The sequence below is a fragment of the Motacilla alba genome, chromosome 4, assembly GCF_015832195.1.
Source record: "Motacilla alba alba isolate MOTALB_02 chromosome 4, Motacilla_alba_V1.0_pri, whole genome shotgun sequence".
NCBI classification, from domain to species: Eukaryota; Metazoa; Chordata; class Aves; order Passeriformes; family Motacillidae; genus Motacilla; species Motacilla alba.
In genome coordinates, this window is record NC_052019.1 from 11,605,008 (window position 1) to 11,623,150 (window position 18,143).

General features: G+C 41.3%; 1 protein-coding gene across 10 annotated transcripts in view; it reads right to left on the bottom strand.

Annotated features, from left to right (window-relative positions):
* KIAA0232 (KIAA0232 ortholog) overlaps nucleotides 1-16,483 on the bottom strand; it is a 66,215-nt gene extending 49,732 nt beyond the window's left edge. For 2 of the 10 annotated variants that reach the window (XM_038135776.1, XM_038135774.1), the window contains exon 1: nucleotides 15,317-16,480. The gene's annotated coding sequence lies outside the window, so the exon portion shown is untranslated. Of the gene's footprint in view, nucleotides 1-4,704; nucleotides 4,803-15,316 lie in introns of all 10 variants that reach the window. The other 8 variants (XM_038135778.1, XM_038135777.1, XM_038135770.1 and 5 more) reach the window with 7 other exon arrangements.
* Between the last annotated feature and the right edge of the window lie 1,660 nt (nucleotides 16,484-18,143).

The following is an 18,143-nucleotide window of genomic DNA, read 5'->3' on the forward strand; positions in this document are numbered from 1 at the left end:
GGAGAGCACAGTTTGGCCTTCTCAGGGATCTGCTAGGCAGAGGGGCCCAAAAAAACTGGTTAATATTAAAGGATCACCTCCTCCAGGCTCAGGAGCAATGCATGCCTACCAAAGGAAGTCGGGCAAAATACCAGCCACATGCATAGCTGAACAAGGAACTCCTGGACAAACACAAACAGAAAAATGAAGCCTACAGAGGGTGGAACAAGGACAGGTAGTTTGGGAGGAATACAGAGAAATTGTCCAAGCAGCTAGGAATCAAGACAGGAAAGTTAAAGCTGTGATAGAATTAAATCTGGCCAGGGACATCAAGTTTCATGAAGCTTCTAAACAAGAAAAAGCTTCTATAGGTACATCAGTGATAAAAGGGCCCCTATCTCAAAGGAAACCCAGGACACGGACAAGGCTGAGGTACTTAAAGACTTGTTTATCCTGGTCTTCACCAGCAAGTGCTCCAGACACACTGCCCCACTCCCTGGAGGCAAACATGGGGACTGGGAGAATGAAGAACTGCCCACTGCAGCACAAGGTCAGATTTGAGACCATCTAAGGAACCTGAAGCTACATGAGTCCATGGAACATGATGAAATGCATCCCCAGGTACTGAGGGAACTTAAAAGGTGCTTGGAAGAAAAACGGGGACAGACTTCTTATAAGGGTCTGTAGTAATAGAGTTTTAAACTAAAAACTGCTATTTTCATATTGAAGGGGTGAGACACTGAACAACTTGTCCAGAGAAGTTGTGCATGATCTGTTCCAAGTCTTCAAGGTCAGGCTGGGCAGGGCTTTTAGCAACCTTACCTAATGAAACACGTCCCTGCCCACAGAAGTGAGCGTCGATGATCTTGAAAGATTCCTTTCAACTCAAACCATTCTGATTCTATATGGCAAAGCTTCTGGATACTGAGTCATTTCAATCAAAACTTTGACACATTGTTTAGCTCCTTAGCTAAACCTAGTAGCGACTGAGTTAATGCTTCAGCCTTTCCGTGAATGAGATGATAATGGGGCCTCTCTTCTATCTTAACACTTATTTAAGTGAGACATTTGAGAAATTCAATTCTTGAAACCTAAGCTAACAAAATCTGATTGATTTCAGCAGACCAGTTAAAATTTGTCTTGCTTTTATTAGATGGGGAGGAGAGGGAAAAGACAGCAAGAGAGAGACATTATAAGAGGAATTATAAAATCAGACAACAAAATTTTTGTTATTTGTTTTGCACTCCAGCTTTTTTGAATATCATACTCTATTACCTCTTTTACCATTCAGTTACATGATATAAAATCTGGAAATCTAACCAAATTTATTAAATATTATTTAAGAGTTCTCATTTTACAACTCTCAAGTACTTTGTTTCACAGATGATCTTAAACATTTCCATTATGTTTTAGAATTAACAAAATTTCATAAAGAGTATTTTTCTATTTCAGTACTAGAGAGGCTTTCCATATCAAATTAATACAAGCCACTCAAAGAGCAAACATTTCTGCTGATAGATGTGAAGCTTGATTTCAGAGATATCATTTTCTGACAAATAAGTTATTATCCCTCTTAAATCTATTTCGCACTGCCTCACTAAAAATAAATTTTCCATCCTCACAAGGCCACGGCTAATCTGAACAGAGGGAGTACGTTGCATCTTAAATAATTAGTGGAAGTCTAGTTATTTTAACTAAGTCAGAAAGAATTCTCCATTTCCAGCTATAAAATATGACAGATGGACATGCCTTATAACAAGAATTATCAAATACAAATTTAAATATCTGCATCAATACTTTCTGATTTTTTTTTATTTACAAAGTAAAAAATACATGTTGAAACTATTTCAAAATAATTTCTCCTTACTCCACTTCTTAGTATATTTTTTCCTTTTAAGTAACCTTCAGTTTTTGCAACACTAATCAATGACCTTAACAAGGTCACACTAGTTAAACTGTCAGCAGCTTAACCAGTAGAGGCACAAGGGCCAATTTATGAAGCGTCTTCTAAAGACTGAGAACACAATATTGTATAAACACTCAAATTTTCCAACTCAGACTGTCTTAGAATACATTTCTCAAGTAGTATTTCTCAAAATTCTATTCAGCATGATAGACACTAAATACCCTTTTGATCTACAACAGACAGTAGAAGAAAATAACTGAGCCTTAGTCTCCTTAGATCCAGCTATGGCAAAGCAACAACTTTAAATAACCTATAGCAAGCAACATAAAGGAGAATCAATTATATGGAAAGTGATGCTCTAGCTCTCCAGGTTTGTTCCCTACAACACAGTTGCTTTTTCATGGTAGATAACTTCTTTTAAAGACTAAGTAATCTAGTCTTCTCTGTAAAATAACTGGAATATGGGTACTGTCATAACAAATACACTGATTTTTTTTTTCAAGTGTCTTGGTACTACAATAATGAAAGTAACACAAACAACTTGTGGCAGTTGTGCCTTTGGGATACAGGATGACAGCAGAAAATCAGAGATTACCAAAGAATGCTGTAAAAGAAAGGTATAATTAAATCACTCTTCAATGCAGCTTGATACAAGCACACCAAGAAAGTGCTAATGTATGGACTATCAACAGGAAGATTAACTAAAGGTTCATGCCAAGCAAGACAATTCCTCCTCTTTAACAGCTTTTTTACTCCATATTCTCTTGCATACTGTTAGAAAACAGTAACCAAAGCCAAACCACAAAACCCACTGAATTAATCTAAGGTAACCTAATCTCTATTTTATCAGCACCAAGAGGCCTCTGAAAATTATGTATCCATGCAACACGGTCCCAAACCAACAATTTCTGTAAATAAAAAAACCCCAAAACAATACAATGATTAACACTCTTTCAAGTTTTCTTAACTATCAACTCTTAAAGCAGTAGAAGTATTGGAATAAGAAAGTGAAAACTATATTCCTTACAATTGTCCTATCAGGTAAACTAAAGGTCCACAATGTCTTGGGGATCATAAAAGGTAACTTGAAAAGGAAGCAAGTTATCTGCAGGTTTAAATTCACTACACTGGGGGTCTAGACCATCACTAGGGAAAAAAAAATGTTACTGGATTACATATTGAAAGAGGTTGAAAGCACACACGCTGTTTACTTGTACAACCCGTAAATCAGTCTCTAAAAACTCAAATTTACTCTTCACACATTTTGATACATTTCTATAGAGAAGCCAATCTCTTGGATAATCCATAGATACTACTTTTCCTTCCTTCAGTTCTCAAAAGGGAAAACATCTGTGCAATGTTGTTGCAATGTTCCATACTGCCTACTGCTATATGTTAACAATTAGACTAAACATATTCTCACACAATAGTTAAGTCAAAACCGCTGTTTTATACAAAGTTTCCTCTATTATTCTTTGAAATATACCAGTGTATTACACAGTTTAAATTAACAGCTTTCATTTAAAAAAATTTTTTTCTCCACTTTGACTCTGTTCATTTATTCAACGAACAGAGGAAAAAATAGATTATATATATATATATATATATATTTTTTTTTTTTTTTTTTTTTTTTTTTAATGTGGAGAGAACACATCTTTGTGAATAGTCCACATTTTTTAACCAGTAATGGTTTCATTAAAAGCAAACAATATGTCCTCTCTCTGGCAACTACAGGTAGGGAAAAAAATATGAAAATCCTAATTAATATTAAAAAAAGTAAAAACTTTATCAAGTTTGGTCAATGACATACTGAAATCATATACACAGTGCAGTAAATTTCAGTCCCCTTTAGAAAACTGATAGTGAAAAGCATGACCACATTATATGATGGCAACAGAACTCCAAATTGTTCTTATATATTGTGGAAGAATCTGCAATTTTACCCTAAATTCTTTTGTTTCTTTCCACAAAAATGCTGAACAAATCCTTATTAGACAAATCAAGCAGCGACACACTGGGAAAGGCACTGTCAAAGCCCAAAACCAAAGCCTATTTAAAGTCTAACAAACAATGGAATTTGTGTGCTTAATTTCACACGGTATTTAAAAGACATGTGAATTCAGAAGTAAGAAAAGTTGTTATTTTTTAACCACATTCCTTGATAATCTAAGAAATTTGGCTGTGTAGTCTTCAGAGCAAGGACAGCTTTTTAATGCACTGGTGATGTCTGATGTTACTGCACAACAAACAGCAAGAGCAGCAGCTTGATTCATGACCAAGGCGCTGAAACACTACAGAAATATTGTCCTGCCATGAGAAACAGAGATTAAACACCTGGCTGCAATCAAAGCACTAAAAGTGGTCAGAAGCATAAAAGCAGATCTGTGAGTCAACCTTAAATATACATAAAACCATCTTTCTTAAGAAGCATTACCAAGAGGTGCAAGAGTGATAGAGTCCTATTTGTAATGGGTTTATGCATTATAGGGAACTGATGTCTAACGAGGCTGGGCTCATGGTTCTAGGGTAACTCAAGTCAAAGAACTCACAGGGGAGACAGAAACCAGTGCCTGGGTGTTACTGCAAGATTTGTTTCCTTGCAAATCTGCAATCTTATTTTCATAACACTTATCCAAATGAAACTCTGAAGCTGCTAATCCTGTATAAAAGCTTAATGGAATTACTCAAAGGATTCAAGAGCTACCATGTAAGCCCTAGTTACTTAGGTTAGCAAAGAAAAAGAACAGATATAATCAAGATGACACCAGGGGAAGTCACCAGTACAGTTCTGAAAGATGCTGCTCTGGGACCTGTATTACCTGATAAATTCCTAAGTGGCCTGGAAGATGAGATGGGTGACACAGTTTAGAAGCTACCAAAGGACAGCAAGTGATCAGGAACAGTGACTTCAGAGCAACTGAAAAAATACAGAAGGCCATTATGAAACTGCACTGGGCAATAAAAAAGTAAACAAAATACAGCATAGGCAAACTTGAAAAGAGGCAGAGGGACAATAACCTGATACTATTCAGGCATAAATCAATGAGTTGTGAACTATTAATCCGTGTCTTTCCATGGATAGAGACTCACTGTTCAACATCTATTTTTTGTTACTAGAAAGTACTAGCGAGTTAGTAAGATCTACACACAGAACTTCATACAACAGCTAGTAGAATTCCTTGCAAGAGACACCAAAGACTCAAAAAAAAAAAAAAATCAGGTGGCCTTCAATGGAAATCTAGTAAGAGAGATCCCTTGAGAGTTTTCAACTAGACAAACCATATCAGGGTCAGGAAATCCCCTAGGCTGAAAATAGTGTATGGCTGAGGGAGAATTTAGGGGAGGTATCACTCTCCCTGTTCTGTTTTTGTCCCTAACTGCTCCTTTAGAGATGATGTTGCAGACAAGTGCAGGGTTTGTCTGAACCAGCACAGCTGTTCTTATAAAACATTTATGTTTACCATCATACAAGAACAACACTTCAAAAAAAACCAGTTACTGGAGGAGTGCAACAAGCTGATCCACTCACAGGGCTGCACATTATTGACACACAGGACTTTGTTTAAAGATGTCAAAACATCAATCCTGTCAAGGAGCAAAAACTGAGATATGGGAAACAACTGTAAACAGACGGCTGAATTAGCAGGTGAGACACTTGCACTAGGGAGTCAGCTGCATATCAAAGACCCCAAATTCTTGTCATCTGTGTATTCTTTACTTCTGCAAAACAAATATGTACATAAGCTTGAAAATGAAAAACTTATAAGCTAAGAAAAAGAGGCAAGACAGAAAGGGGAAAAGCACGACCTAACAACAAAACCTGCAGACACTATGTACACCCCAAAACTTCATCATTTCATAGAATTGCAAGGTTTGAATGTGCCTTCATGAACAAGACTCTTTTGGAAAGGTTCTCATTACAGCAGGCTTGAAAAGAATCATCTCTGCAGAGTGGAAACCTATGAAGTGGTCCTTCAGTATATATGACTTTAAAAAAATCATTAATAAGCCTAACAGTTGGCAAGTTTTGCAGATCATGGTTCAGTGGGAGTCTTGATAATTTGGGAAGCAAATTTTATCTTCAAGATGGAAGTACTTTTATTTCATAGCATCACTCAAGAAACTGCTTCAGGAGGTTAACTCAATATTAAAGCTGCATTAAAAAACCCCAAAAGCAAGCATGTCATTATGCAGCACATAGATATCACTTCAATAAACAGAATGGAGCTCAGAGCATTTCTGACAAAATAAAACATGACAAAACAATCTCCGGAACCACAGATTATGCAATTGCACCAGATAAGTTTAAGTACAGCACATCTGTAACCTGCAACCACCTCAACCCAAAGAACTGTATCTCCAAAAATGTTGCTATTTAAGAAGGACTTGAAACTGTTAAAAATACATCAATTGATCAGATTTAAGAAATGGGAAGATATCTGTAAGTTGCCTGAATCTAGAGAAGTGAAATGTTGCCTCACTATTATCAAATGCCCAGCTGCCATTAACAATAGCAACAATTACATTATTTAGAAATTTGTCCAATAGGTTATCCAGCTACCAACAGAGTACTAGTAATTCCATTCTGTCCTTACAAAACAACAAACATAAACTAACATGAGAATATTTTTCCTATTTAGTTTGTTACTGTCTACACTGGTGTTTGAAGCAAATTTTACTTTGTTTAAACATGACTACTGTTTTTTTTTTTTTTTATCTCAGCTGAAAAAGAAAAAATGCACACATATAACATAACTTAGATGTATGATAACTTTTTAGAACTTTAAAAATACAAAGCAGCATCTAATGACAAAGAATTTTGGTAAATACTTTTCACATTAAAAATTAATTAAAACAATGTCACACAAAGACTTAAAGGAATTACTACTGCTGCCAGCACAAGAACCAGTTTGCAAAAACCAGAAGTAATCAATTTTATAGCAGTAGTAACTAACTTCCAAGAGAACAAGAGCAGCAGCATTTTAACAGAGATACCTCTGTGGATGACTTGAAGGTGTGTTAGTGTAACAACACCACCACTGCACATTGCCACCAAGAGAGGACAAGACATTCCACTGTTCCTTTCATTCTCCCCTCCATGTTCCCACCCTCCTATCCTTGTACTTAACACATCCACTGCGTGGTTGCAGAGATGAACTGTATCAATTTTTTTGTTCCAAATGGAAAGATTTCATTTCTGGTAACCCAGTCTCCAAAATATACAAATCAGTGATCAACTCACTCTCTCGCCATGGAATTTCTACATGTGGCCTAAGAAAGGAAGTGGGGTTGTCCCTTCCAGCAGCAACCCACTATTAGATCCACTTAAGAATAACAAGAAAACATTAGGAACGCAGAATGCAGAAGCGACATTTTAGCTAATTCAAATCCAAGCCTTTCAGACAACGATTACTCTTAGGAATGTGACATGTGGAAGCCAATTCAGGTACTTCAATAGGTATGATATTTACTCCCAATATTTTTACTGAATTCACTAGGCACCTATGCAACCATACCCTTGTAACATCCAGCAGACTCAGTCTCAAGAAATTACTGGTTCCTTCAGATTTGCTGGGAGAGAGGAGGTGTTGCTCTGTAACTAACTAGGAATAGGATGGATCACCCAAGTGTGGAGAACCCAAGAGAATGTGTGGTAGTGCAGAAGGCATCATGTGCAAACCTCAGACACTGAGGCATTGCCTCACCTCATACTTTACCCTCCAGCCATCAGTGTAATTTCAGTACCACTAACATCAGCTTTCAGACCTCTCTGCTACATTTCTTTTACCACTGAATAGAGTTGTATGATTTAAATTTTTCAGCTTAGACTTGCAGATCTTAACAGTGTACCAGGGCAATGCCAAAGACATGCATCTTGTTCTCCCTTGTTTACCTCAGTTTATTACACAGGAATTGTCTGGGTGGGCTGCTACTGGACCGGAGAGATCCTGGGGAGAAATACTTTCCTAGATGCAACTTCAAGGAGGAGAGAGATAGCTACAGTCTTTTCTATTCAGTCCCAGGAGATCTTCACATGGACACTATTTATCAAAAGCAGTACCTTTTACTATGTACACAAGCAACAGGCTAAACATCATTGATTACCATCATCATACTTCAATAACACTTCCTCAGATTTAGGGCAACATTAATGGAGTTAACAGACGACAAAACCAAATAGAACTGCGATCACACAGATGCACATATTTTGAGTTCACCAAGACATTTATCTTCAGGATTTCTGGCAGGTAAACTCTGTAAGCTTTCTACTACTTGTGTCTCACTATATTTACTAGCCTTAGTATCACCTAGAATATATGAAGGACTTCAAAACACAATACAGGATGCAGTCAAGTAATGGACAGTCTAGATATATGCTCTTGACTATTTGATCATTTTCTTTCCTGCCCTCCTGATGTCCTTTATTTACTTAACTTTTAGAGCAGTTCAAACTATCTGCTACCAACAGGTACTTGCCAGTATTTGGACTCCATTCCCAAGTGGGATGCTAATGCTTGGAGGCCCGTGCACCAAGCTACACATGTGTGCATTAAAACAGACGTGACCCCAGTTCTGAACACCTCAGTGAGGTGTTCAGACACAGGCACCCACCCATGTGCCCCAACATGTGCTGCAGACTCCTCCAAGGCACAGGCAGCCACCAGGTGGAATCACTCTCCAGGCCATCCTGATAAAATATTCAGTGCTCTTCATATCAGCCGGAATCCAGTGGCCACTCTTGTAGTTCAACCATACAAGATCTATTTCAATTAATACACAATTTACTCTCAGGCACACACTGCATCTTTCAGTCAGTCTAGGAAAAGGAGAATGAATTGTGAATGCCAAAGATCCAACCACCAGTGTTCATTGAAAGGCTATGATATTTGTCCTGCTATTTATACTTGCAAGGTTAATAATCCATCTCTATATAAACAGCAAACTCGTTAAAGACCACACTGTATATTTTACTCTGATTTATTAATTTCTTTAATTTGTATGAAGGTCTTTTCTGAATACTTACTATTGATGTTTTCTATACTTGGTCTGCAGCTCAGGGAGTTAAATTACTATCTTGCTGAAAAGCTTTAAATAGCCTCATAAAGAGTTTAAGAACAAATATAACTTCACCTAACTATACAGCCTTCTCAACAGTTATTTTAATTAAAAAAAGTTTCTCTAAATTCAGTTGGAAGTCATATATGTTTTCATTAATAAGAATGTAAGAACTTACAGGATGTGTCAGCCACAGGAGGCTCAAGAGTTCTGACAGGTTGAATTTGCAAGCTCTACAACTTAACCAGCAGAGAAGATACTGAATGTACAGCACATAAAATATGCTAGGCCTATAAAGGAAATAGTTTCAAATACTTTTCCCTTGCCCCTCTGCCACCTCTAATTTTTATTCCAAAATATTAGTAGATTAGTAGATGAACTTCTATTTATAAAATTGAGATCCAAAGTAGAATATTTTGAAATTTTGAGGAGAATAGCAAGTAAACATGAAGTAATTATATTTTAGCATTTGAATGAATTTGCATAGGCATTTATTGTTCAGTTTATGTTGTAAGGCTGCCAGACTGTCTTTTTCCAAAAAAACAGTGATGATATTTGTTACCATATCTCCACTTTTATGATTAAGTATGTTGTTTAAAAACACTACTTATTTAAAAAATTACTAACTGAATAAGTAGGACAATTTAATATTGCTTTTAAAATAATACATTTGCTGCTTGATACTTCAATTTACAGATGAAAAGGTCATTTTACTGAAATGCAACCAGAAAACCTCTTACAAAAACAGCAGGTCAGCATTACATTAATTCTCTTCAAGGAAGTTACTGTACTGTTAACCAAGGCATTTCTTTCACAATTCAAGAACAAAGTTACTAAAAACTGGAACTCTGAGGTTTCTCTGAAGTCAGTAAGATATTCAGCTCAGAGAGGCTGGTGAAAAAAATCATCCACATACAATAAACTAATATCTGAACTTACAGAGGCATTTTAAAACCTTTGTGTCATCTCACACAATTCAACACTACTTCCATCAAAACTGCTATAAAAACATCAATAAAACAAAAATTACTAAAGGTAATTCAATTTCACTGTCAAATGCAAGACTTGAATATGCAGTGGATTGAACGTCTACCTCAGAAAACAGAACCAGAAGAGGAATTCACTGAACAGTAGCCTTTAGCTAATTAGTAGCAGTAATTAGCTCAAAGTCTTCGGCGAGGAGAATCAAATATCATGAAACAGTAAAAGCTTTTCCTGTACCTTAAAAAGTAGAGATATGAACCCAACAAATAACTGGAAGCTGCTCCATTTCTTTCAGGACATTACAGTGTCTTAAATACAATGCAATGTTTTAAAGTTGCACATCCACTCAGCCACAGTCTTCAATTTTGGTTCAAGTTCATAATAACACATTACAGTGTCACAAGGATCTAGTAAGAATTAATTACCATCCAGTGGCAGCAACAGGCATTACTGATTTCTTCATTAGTGATTCTTAAAGCAGACCTTTTCCTTCAGGCTAATAAAACACACTGTTTTCTTAAAAAGTACATATGACACATGCTAAATTAACAAAATAACTTCTTTCATCAATCTGTGTACGTTTTAGCATGTTTTCCCATTTTACTGTTGATGATTATTATCTCAATCTAAGCCCTGACTATGCAAACACTACCTGGAATAACCCTGCAGAGGATATGGATCTTGCAAGCCCGCTCTGCTGCTCTGATGTTAAAGCTCTACCATCTTATGTCAGGTTGCTTTATATTTTCTGGCCTTCAGCCACCCGCAGTCTCCTACCCCCTTATCTCTCTCTCTGTACTTTCTTCCACAGTCTATATATGCAAAATCTCATCGCCAAGGCAATCATGTCTCCCTTCAGAATTCTTCTACAATCAAGCTAGTTCATCTAACCAAACCATAAAAACAAACTCACACATTTAATGACATTTAACATCTCACAAACTCACAAAATTTAACGACCTACAAAAGGGGTAACAGCTACTCCTTTCCATACAGCACCTTAAACACTAGCACATGAACACGAAATTTCACTTGAATTCACTCAGAGGTACAGCTGATAGAAAACTTCACGCAGGTCTCTTTTCTCATCCCAGCCAAGCACCCTACCCCGCAGACCTTGTTCCTTTGGTAATAGTAACTAGAGAAAGATTTTTAAAAGCTGTAAAAACTTGACAAAATTATTCAGATTTCATCCCTGTTACAGTTAATTTTTATTTATGAACAAACTGTTTTGCACAGAGTATAAATTTTCACATGCACTCCTTTCTAGAATAAGGCCTAGAGAGTTACAGACACAATTAACATTAGCATGGACTGCATATTTGAAATTTCTTCCTCAATACAGCAAAACCCAGAAATTTAAACATTCCCCAAATTATAGTAAAAATGAAAATCCCTACAGCAAACCTGAGCACAGACTTAGCAGGATATAATTAAACTTACATGTAATATCAGAACTGAAAAAATGAATTTAAATACATAATTTATATTTCCACACTAATATAATTAAAATATTACATGTGATATCACAAGAGTGAAAAATGAATTTAAATACTTCATTATTTAAATTTCTACACTACTCTCTCAGAAATAAATCTCTTGGAAAGACATGTTCCATATGTCCTCTTTGGTATCAAAGTTATGAACAGAATTTAGATGCAGAAACAAAACTATGTATAGTATTATGCAGGTAGATCCAAACATCCTGCATATGAAATTATAAAGGAAGTAGATAATTAAAAATTTAAAATACTCAGTAGCTTCCAATAAAGCTACAGAAATAGCTGCTAGTAAGATGTCTGTGAAAGAACAATCTTTGTACTGAATGTTTAAGCTACTCAACCCTTCCCCCCACCCCCAACCACCTCTGTGGGCCAATAAAATACACATTCAATCTCTTAACATCCATTAAAATGTACCCAACCAACTTTCAGGAAAGTAGAGCAAGATGCTTTTTAGTAAAAATACCATAACTAGCCCATCTAGATCTTTTTGTGCTAAAATATTCTGACAGTCCCACAGTTATTTGGTACTTCTGACTAGAAAAATCTGGTAAATTACTTCCAAATTAACAAAAAAAACCCATAATTTTCCTTACAATCTGACAATTTCCCTTTTGTCTGTGTATTGAAATGTAACTAAGCACACCAATACTCATTTGAAATTTTTTCTTTTGTATCATGCAATTGACTTTAGTTGGAAAAAATTCTTAGGGCTGGACAACACAACTCATTTCTGCAATTTCATTTACAAATTATCCAACCAGCCTGTCACTTCTCTTGGACAAAAATGCAGGATACCAATCTCTGTTCCACGAGATAGAAGAATATCCTAAAATCAGACTATCCCAATAAACAGAACATATTAAATAGCTTCTACAAGAACATTTGTATTCCAAGCTCCATTAGCAATGCAGACAACGGGAATATTTCCTGCTACCTCTCCAACTCTACAGAAATTTTAAGTCTTACTGCCTTCACCACATTCTGCTTTACCAGACATTGTTGCCTATCCTATTATAGTACTAAATTGTTACTTTCAGTTATTAGCTATTGCTTCAAGAAGCAGCAAACTGAGACACAATTTTGCTAGTATTCCAGCTAAGTATATAAAGTGTCTATTCTGACTCTACAACACTATGCCTAAAACCTAGTAAAATCCTTCAAGAAAATTCACAGGTGAATTTAAAAGTTGCTTTATTCCCCCTATTTGCCTAGAAACAAGATGCTCAAGATGGACAATTAATGAAGTTTTGAGCGGTATCTAGATCTTCCTCTGACCCTATTCCTGCTAGAATGCACAGCAAATGAGCAAAGGAAAATGCTGACATCATTTTACCCCTATGGAATTTCTCTTACTTGGAAGAATAACAAATAGCAACAACAAAAGCAGGGGGAATGCTGAACTATGCCTATGAAACAGGCATAATAAGGTAAGAGAAGTCCAGGGCCTCCATTTTTTCTTCTTGGGTCACATATGGATCTCTCTGACCCTTACTTTCCTTCCAATTCCACTGCTCATGAGCAGAAAAGCTGGAGGATCATATACCAAACCCAAATTTGCCAAATCTGTGGACTCAAATGGTCTTAATCCCAATGGTATCCCAAACAGACAGAGTTCTGCCACTGTACACGTTTTAATATCTGTCAAACAGAACATGGGGGGGATATGCACTGCTGAGGCTTTTAATGGCCTGCCTCAGGATTTCCCCCATAATTGTCAAGTCTTTGAAAATAAATAACATTATGAACATATAACATACCAATAATTTTATTCAAGTCACTTACATCCCCTCTCATATCTCAATGGTGAAAAGAGAAGATTTTGATACCTATATGATATGCTTTATTGACTAGAAGAGAATGATTGTACACTACCATTTTAGCATATCCATACTAACAAGAAACAGCAGATGGAGGACTAGTACAAAATAAAATCTGTACAGTTACATGTCAAGTAACAGTCAAGTTCCATGTCATTTACTTTTGTAAGACACATTTTTGTCTTAAATAATAAAGGAAAATGTCAGTTACAGACTACCATGGATTGTGAGGAGTTGGCAATACCTAGGGTTCAAGCACTGCAGTGAAGTACTTTGTTTTACACAATTATCTACTGAATCATCACGAGTTCACTTTTGACAGCTAAGAAACCAAAGTCAATCAGCAATTCCCACTTCATTCCAGGAATACAGAAGAAATATATGGCGTGCAACACAAACCATGAACATTTAAAAGGGTTTGAATGAAGAAAAGCAACTACACATACCACAGAGGCCTCTGATCCCAAGCTTATAAATTACAGCCCAAATCACTCATACACAGAGAACATCAGAATACAGGAATGTGTTTTATTTGAAAGGAAGGACAAGCAAATCGTACTATTTTCACCCTTCAGATCAGTATCAGGTACTGCAATGAGTAATTAAAACAAAGACAAGACAGGGAAAAAAGCACCGCACTTTCGCTTTTCTCAAAGTTTCATAACACGATTCAATACGTGTATACTTTTAATCGAGACGACACGAGGAGAAGATGGAAACGAGTTTGCTGGAGAGAAGTGTCAGTTTGTGTCACTTCTGCATTCAGCTGTAACCTTCGCCAAACCTTGTCCCCCACCCCGCCCATCGCCCGCGAGAGGCCGCGGCCGGCGATCCCGCCCCAGCGGCGCCGGCTCCCAGCGCCCATAGGATGCGGCTCCCGTCAGTCTCCCATCAGCCCAGCTCCGCCTCCTCAAACAGCAGCAGCCCTAGCCCTCCTATCCGCCTTTCGCCTTCAATAGGCCCTAAAGGACAATGCTGCTGGAAGGGAAAAAAAAAAAAAAAAAAAAAAAAAAGAAGAGGGGAGCGAGCCCCGCCAGATCGGCCCCCGGGGCAGCGCTGTAACGCCGCGGCTCAGCCGGGGCGGTTTCCATCGGCCCCAGCCCGTCCCCAGCTCCCCCTCCCCGGTGCGCGGCCGCCGCTGCGCTCTGAACGCCCGCACAGGATGAAAGGTCACGGCGTGAGCACCAGCCGGGCCCGGCAGCGCTACAACCCCGTCACCTCAACCTCGGGGTCAGGCGGGGCAGGCGAGGCGCTGCCCGGACCGGGATCTCCCTGCTCCGACCCGAACGGCCGCATCCTCCGCTTTGCCGTCTGCTGGCGGCGGATGACACCGGCGCGGGCCGGCACCCGCGGCGGGTGGGTTCTGGGTGCCGCCTTTCCCTCCCTCCTTCTCCTCCTCTGCTCGCGGGCGTGACCCAGCCCGAGGGCACCGAGCCGCTGCTCCCGCTCCAGCCTGGCGCCTTCCTCCCGGCCGCGGCACAAGCCGCTCATCTGGCGCCGGGTCCCGCCGGGATGGAAGAGCGCGGAGCCGGCGGCACTCAGGAAAGGCTCAGCTCCCCTCCCGGGCAGCGCTCTGACCGGGGCACCCCGGCCGGGCCCCCGGCCCCGCCCCCGAGCCCTGCCCGCCGCCGGCCGGCAGCCGCCCCCCGCCCGGCCCCCGGCGCTCCTGTCACCCCCTCCCCGGCCCCTTCCTCCCGCGCCCCCCGGCACGCTCCCGCCGCGGTGCGCCAGGCGCAACCCAAGAGCGGGACGCGCCGTCCCGGGAAACCGTCCTCCCGGCGGGACCAGGCCCGGCCCCGCAACTCCTCCTCTTCCCGGGCTGTTAGCGGAGCGGGCAGGGATGCGCGGGCCTTCCCGGCCGGGCCCGAACCGCCGGCCCGGCGCTCCCGGGGGTCCAGCCCGCCCGTCCCAGCGCAGCGGTGGGAAGGAAGCGGGGGAGGGGAAGGGCGCCCGCCGCCGCCGCCTCCCGGCTCCGTCCTCCCGTTCCACGGGTAGGGCGGCTGCCACTCTCCCACCTCCCTTCAGCCCTGCCCCTCCCTCTGCTCCCCGGGCCCGCGGCGGGCATTTACCTGCCGTGGTGGCGCAGAGCGGGGCCCTGGGGCCTCTGGCAGCCGGAGGAGGCAGCGGACTCCGTCCCGCTGCTGCCGTCCCCGAGTGAGGCGGGCGGGACGGAGCCGGGACCTGCCCCGGGAGGCGTTACGTAAACCGGCGGCGGCGGCGGTTCCAGCGCCACGGGGAGGGAAGGAGGGAGGGAGGGGGCCGGGCCGGCCGCTCCGTCACCCGGCAACGGGACTCAGCGCCCCGGCGGACCGCGCCGCCGGCTCCGCCCCGTATCCCTCCGCCCAGAGGGCGGCCCGGATCCCCAATCCCACATCCGTGGGGCTGCGCCGGGCGGGTGGAAACGGGCTAGCGACCATCGCGCCGGTGGGCGGGACATGACGGGAGCGGTCCGCTCTGCTCTACCCCGTACTCATCCCTGTCCCTATCTCTGTCGTCGGCCGTAGGGCCCGGGCGCTGGCGAGCCGCCTTCATGTCGGGGCCGCGGCGCAGGAAGGGCGGGGGGAGGAGGGGAAGTGTCCTTTGCCCTGGTTGTACAGCCTCCCGCCCGCCGGCAGAGCGCCGCGCTGTCCGCCGGCCGCCTGAGGAGGGAAGCGGCGGGCGGGCGGGCGGCGGGAGCGGAGCCGGCCCGCGGGGCCGCCGCGCAGGCGGGAGAGCCGCCCGCCGGAAGCACCCGCGCCCCTCCGGAGGGCTGTGCCGCCGGGGAGGGGAACACCCGGGCAGGGCCGGCGCAGGAATGCGAGGGAGGGAGCGGGGGATAATGATGGAGCGTAGCGGTGTTTGTCATGTGAGGTCCTTTTGAAATCCTGAACGGCTCCGAGAGCAAGGTTAGCAAATAAAAGTTTATTTTACTGCGCAATGAAAGCCCGTCTGGAAGGGAAGTCGTCTGTTAGAAGATTGTTGCCATTGAAAGGCGGGTTTAGTAGGTGAGCTCCTCGGGAGCCGCGGGGATTTTGTTCCAATTGATTAAATGCCAGTTTAATCACAACTGTTTACACAACCGTGGAGTAATGAAAGGGCAACATTTTTAGCATAGTAGATGGGTGAAAATGGGCCACTGTAAGGCTGAAAATATGACAAGACACACCAAAGTACTCATTAAGCTTCTTAATTGGGAAAATAATGATGCCCTTTTCAGGTGTACACTACCACCCCACATTTCTCAAATACACGAACACATACGGGCCTAAGGAAAGTCAATATTATGTAAGACGTCAAAGTAAGTCTTCTGTCTGTGTAATCCTGAGGTTTTCTTCCTTTTGTTCACTGCTCAACGTGTGGCTCCTAGAGTTCCAAAATGCAGTATGTCATCCATATTGGCTCACACTGCTGCTTTTGTGCACAACATCTTCAGTCAATGGAACCAAGATTGCCTTTGAAAACATGATCCCCCAGTACCGGATGTGGTCCCATTTAGGCCTTTCAACAAGTTAAGTCTGTATATAAAAAATACATCTCATAAGAAGCATGAATGCAAACACTGCCTCCCAGCCTATATACTCATTTCCTGATACAGAGCAACACTATTCTTATTTTTGTTTTAGCTAGGGTTTGCCAATTTTGAACATCCTTTAGCGCCTAATTTAGTCATAAATCTGACTTAGGCTAGCCAAAAGTTAAGTAGGCAAGATTGTGTAGCTACATGAACTACCAGCATTCTCTTAAATGTTGCTGAGGCAGTAATTCATGTCGTATGAATGTGCAGTTAATCAGTTACTTTCTCCAAACCTTGCAGGAGTATTTTGGGAGAAATCTGAAAAGAAAATAGTACTTTAAACTGTGTGATAAAACGTCAGAATTGTTCTCTGAATTATTTAATTACTGTTCAAGTTACTTTCTTGTTATGAAAAGCTGAAACAGAAAAGCTTTGGGGGAAAAATCCTGCTGGCTGTTTTCTGCTGAGTCATTCCCCGGGTTTATCAGAAGCATTTCACCACCACTGTAACGCAACTCACGCCAATCGCAAGCAAATCTCCTTTTGTTTAGGAGCTCAGAATTTGAATTCCCCTTTTCAAGGCAGAATAAGATATCCTAAAATGTGAGGCACCTGGGATCTGTCTGTAGTAACAATTGGCACCAATTTAAATCAATCTCCATACAGTCCTCTGCACATTTACTCAATGTATTAGCAATGTATATCATCCATATGAATCCACTTTATTTCACCCTTTCTAAACATTTTTTCTCTGAAGGTTTGTAGAAGAAACAGATGCTCAGAACATTGGTGTTCTCCTAATGGAGCAAATCAGAGCATGGAGGCCAATGAGAGAATATTCTGAATATTCACATATTTGCTGTGTGACATTTCAAATTGACAGTCTTGGTTTTGTGGTCAGATCTCAGGAATCCCAACAGTGGAACTTTTTTGTTTGTTTGTTGGTTTTTGTTGGGTTTTATTTTCCTAACAACCAACCCGGTTCTGATCTCCATTTGGCAAGCATTTCAGAAACAGCTGGTACATGACCATATGCCGTGCTGGCACTGCTGTGAGCTTATTTCCCACTTGTCCTCCTGGTCAATCAGAGTAGCTCCATGTGCTGAAGGACAGCTGGTCCCTTGGCATGCAAAGCAGCTAATGAACTTTTCCTCCAGAAAGCCATAGGGATAGAGCATGTGAGCTGCAATCAGTGGTTTTTGCATTCTGAAGTGCTATCAAAGATGGGAGTTTTCTGTGGGAACCCTGTTTATTCCCTCTGTGTGACAACCTGCACCCTGAGAACACCTATGTGGGTGTGCATTGTAGGTGACAGCACTTGTTTGGAAAATGAAGGCTAAATGATCTGTGTTGAAAAGAATGCTAAACCACAACTGAGTGACTGATGGACTTAAGCTGTCAGC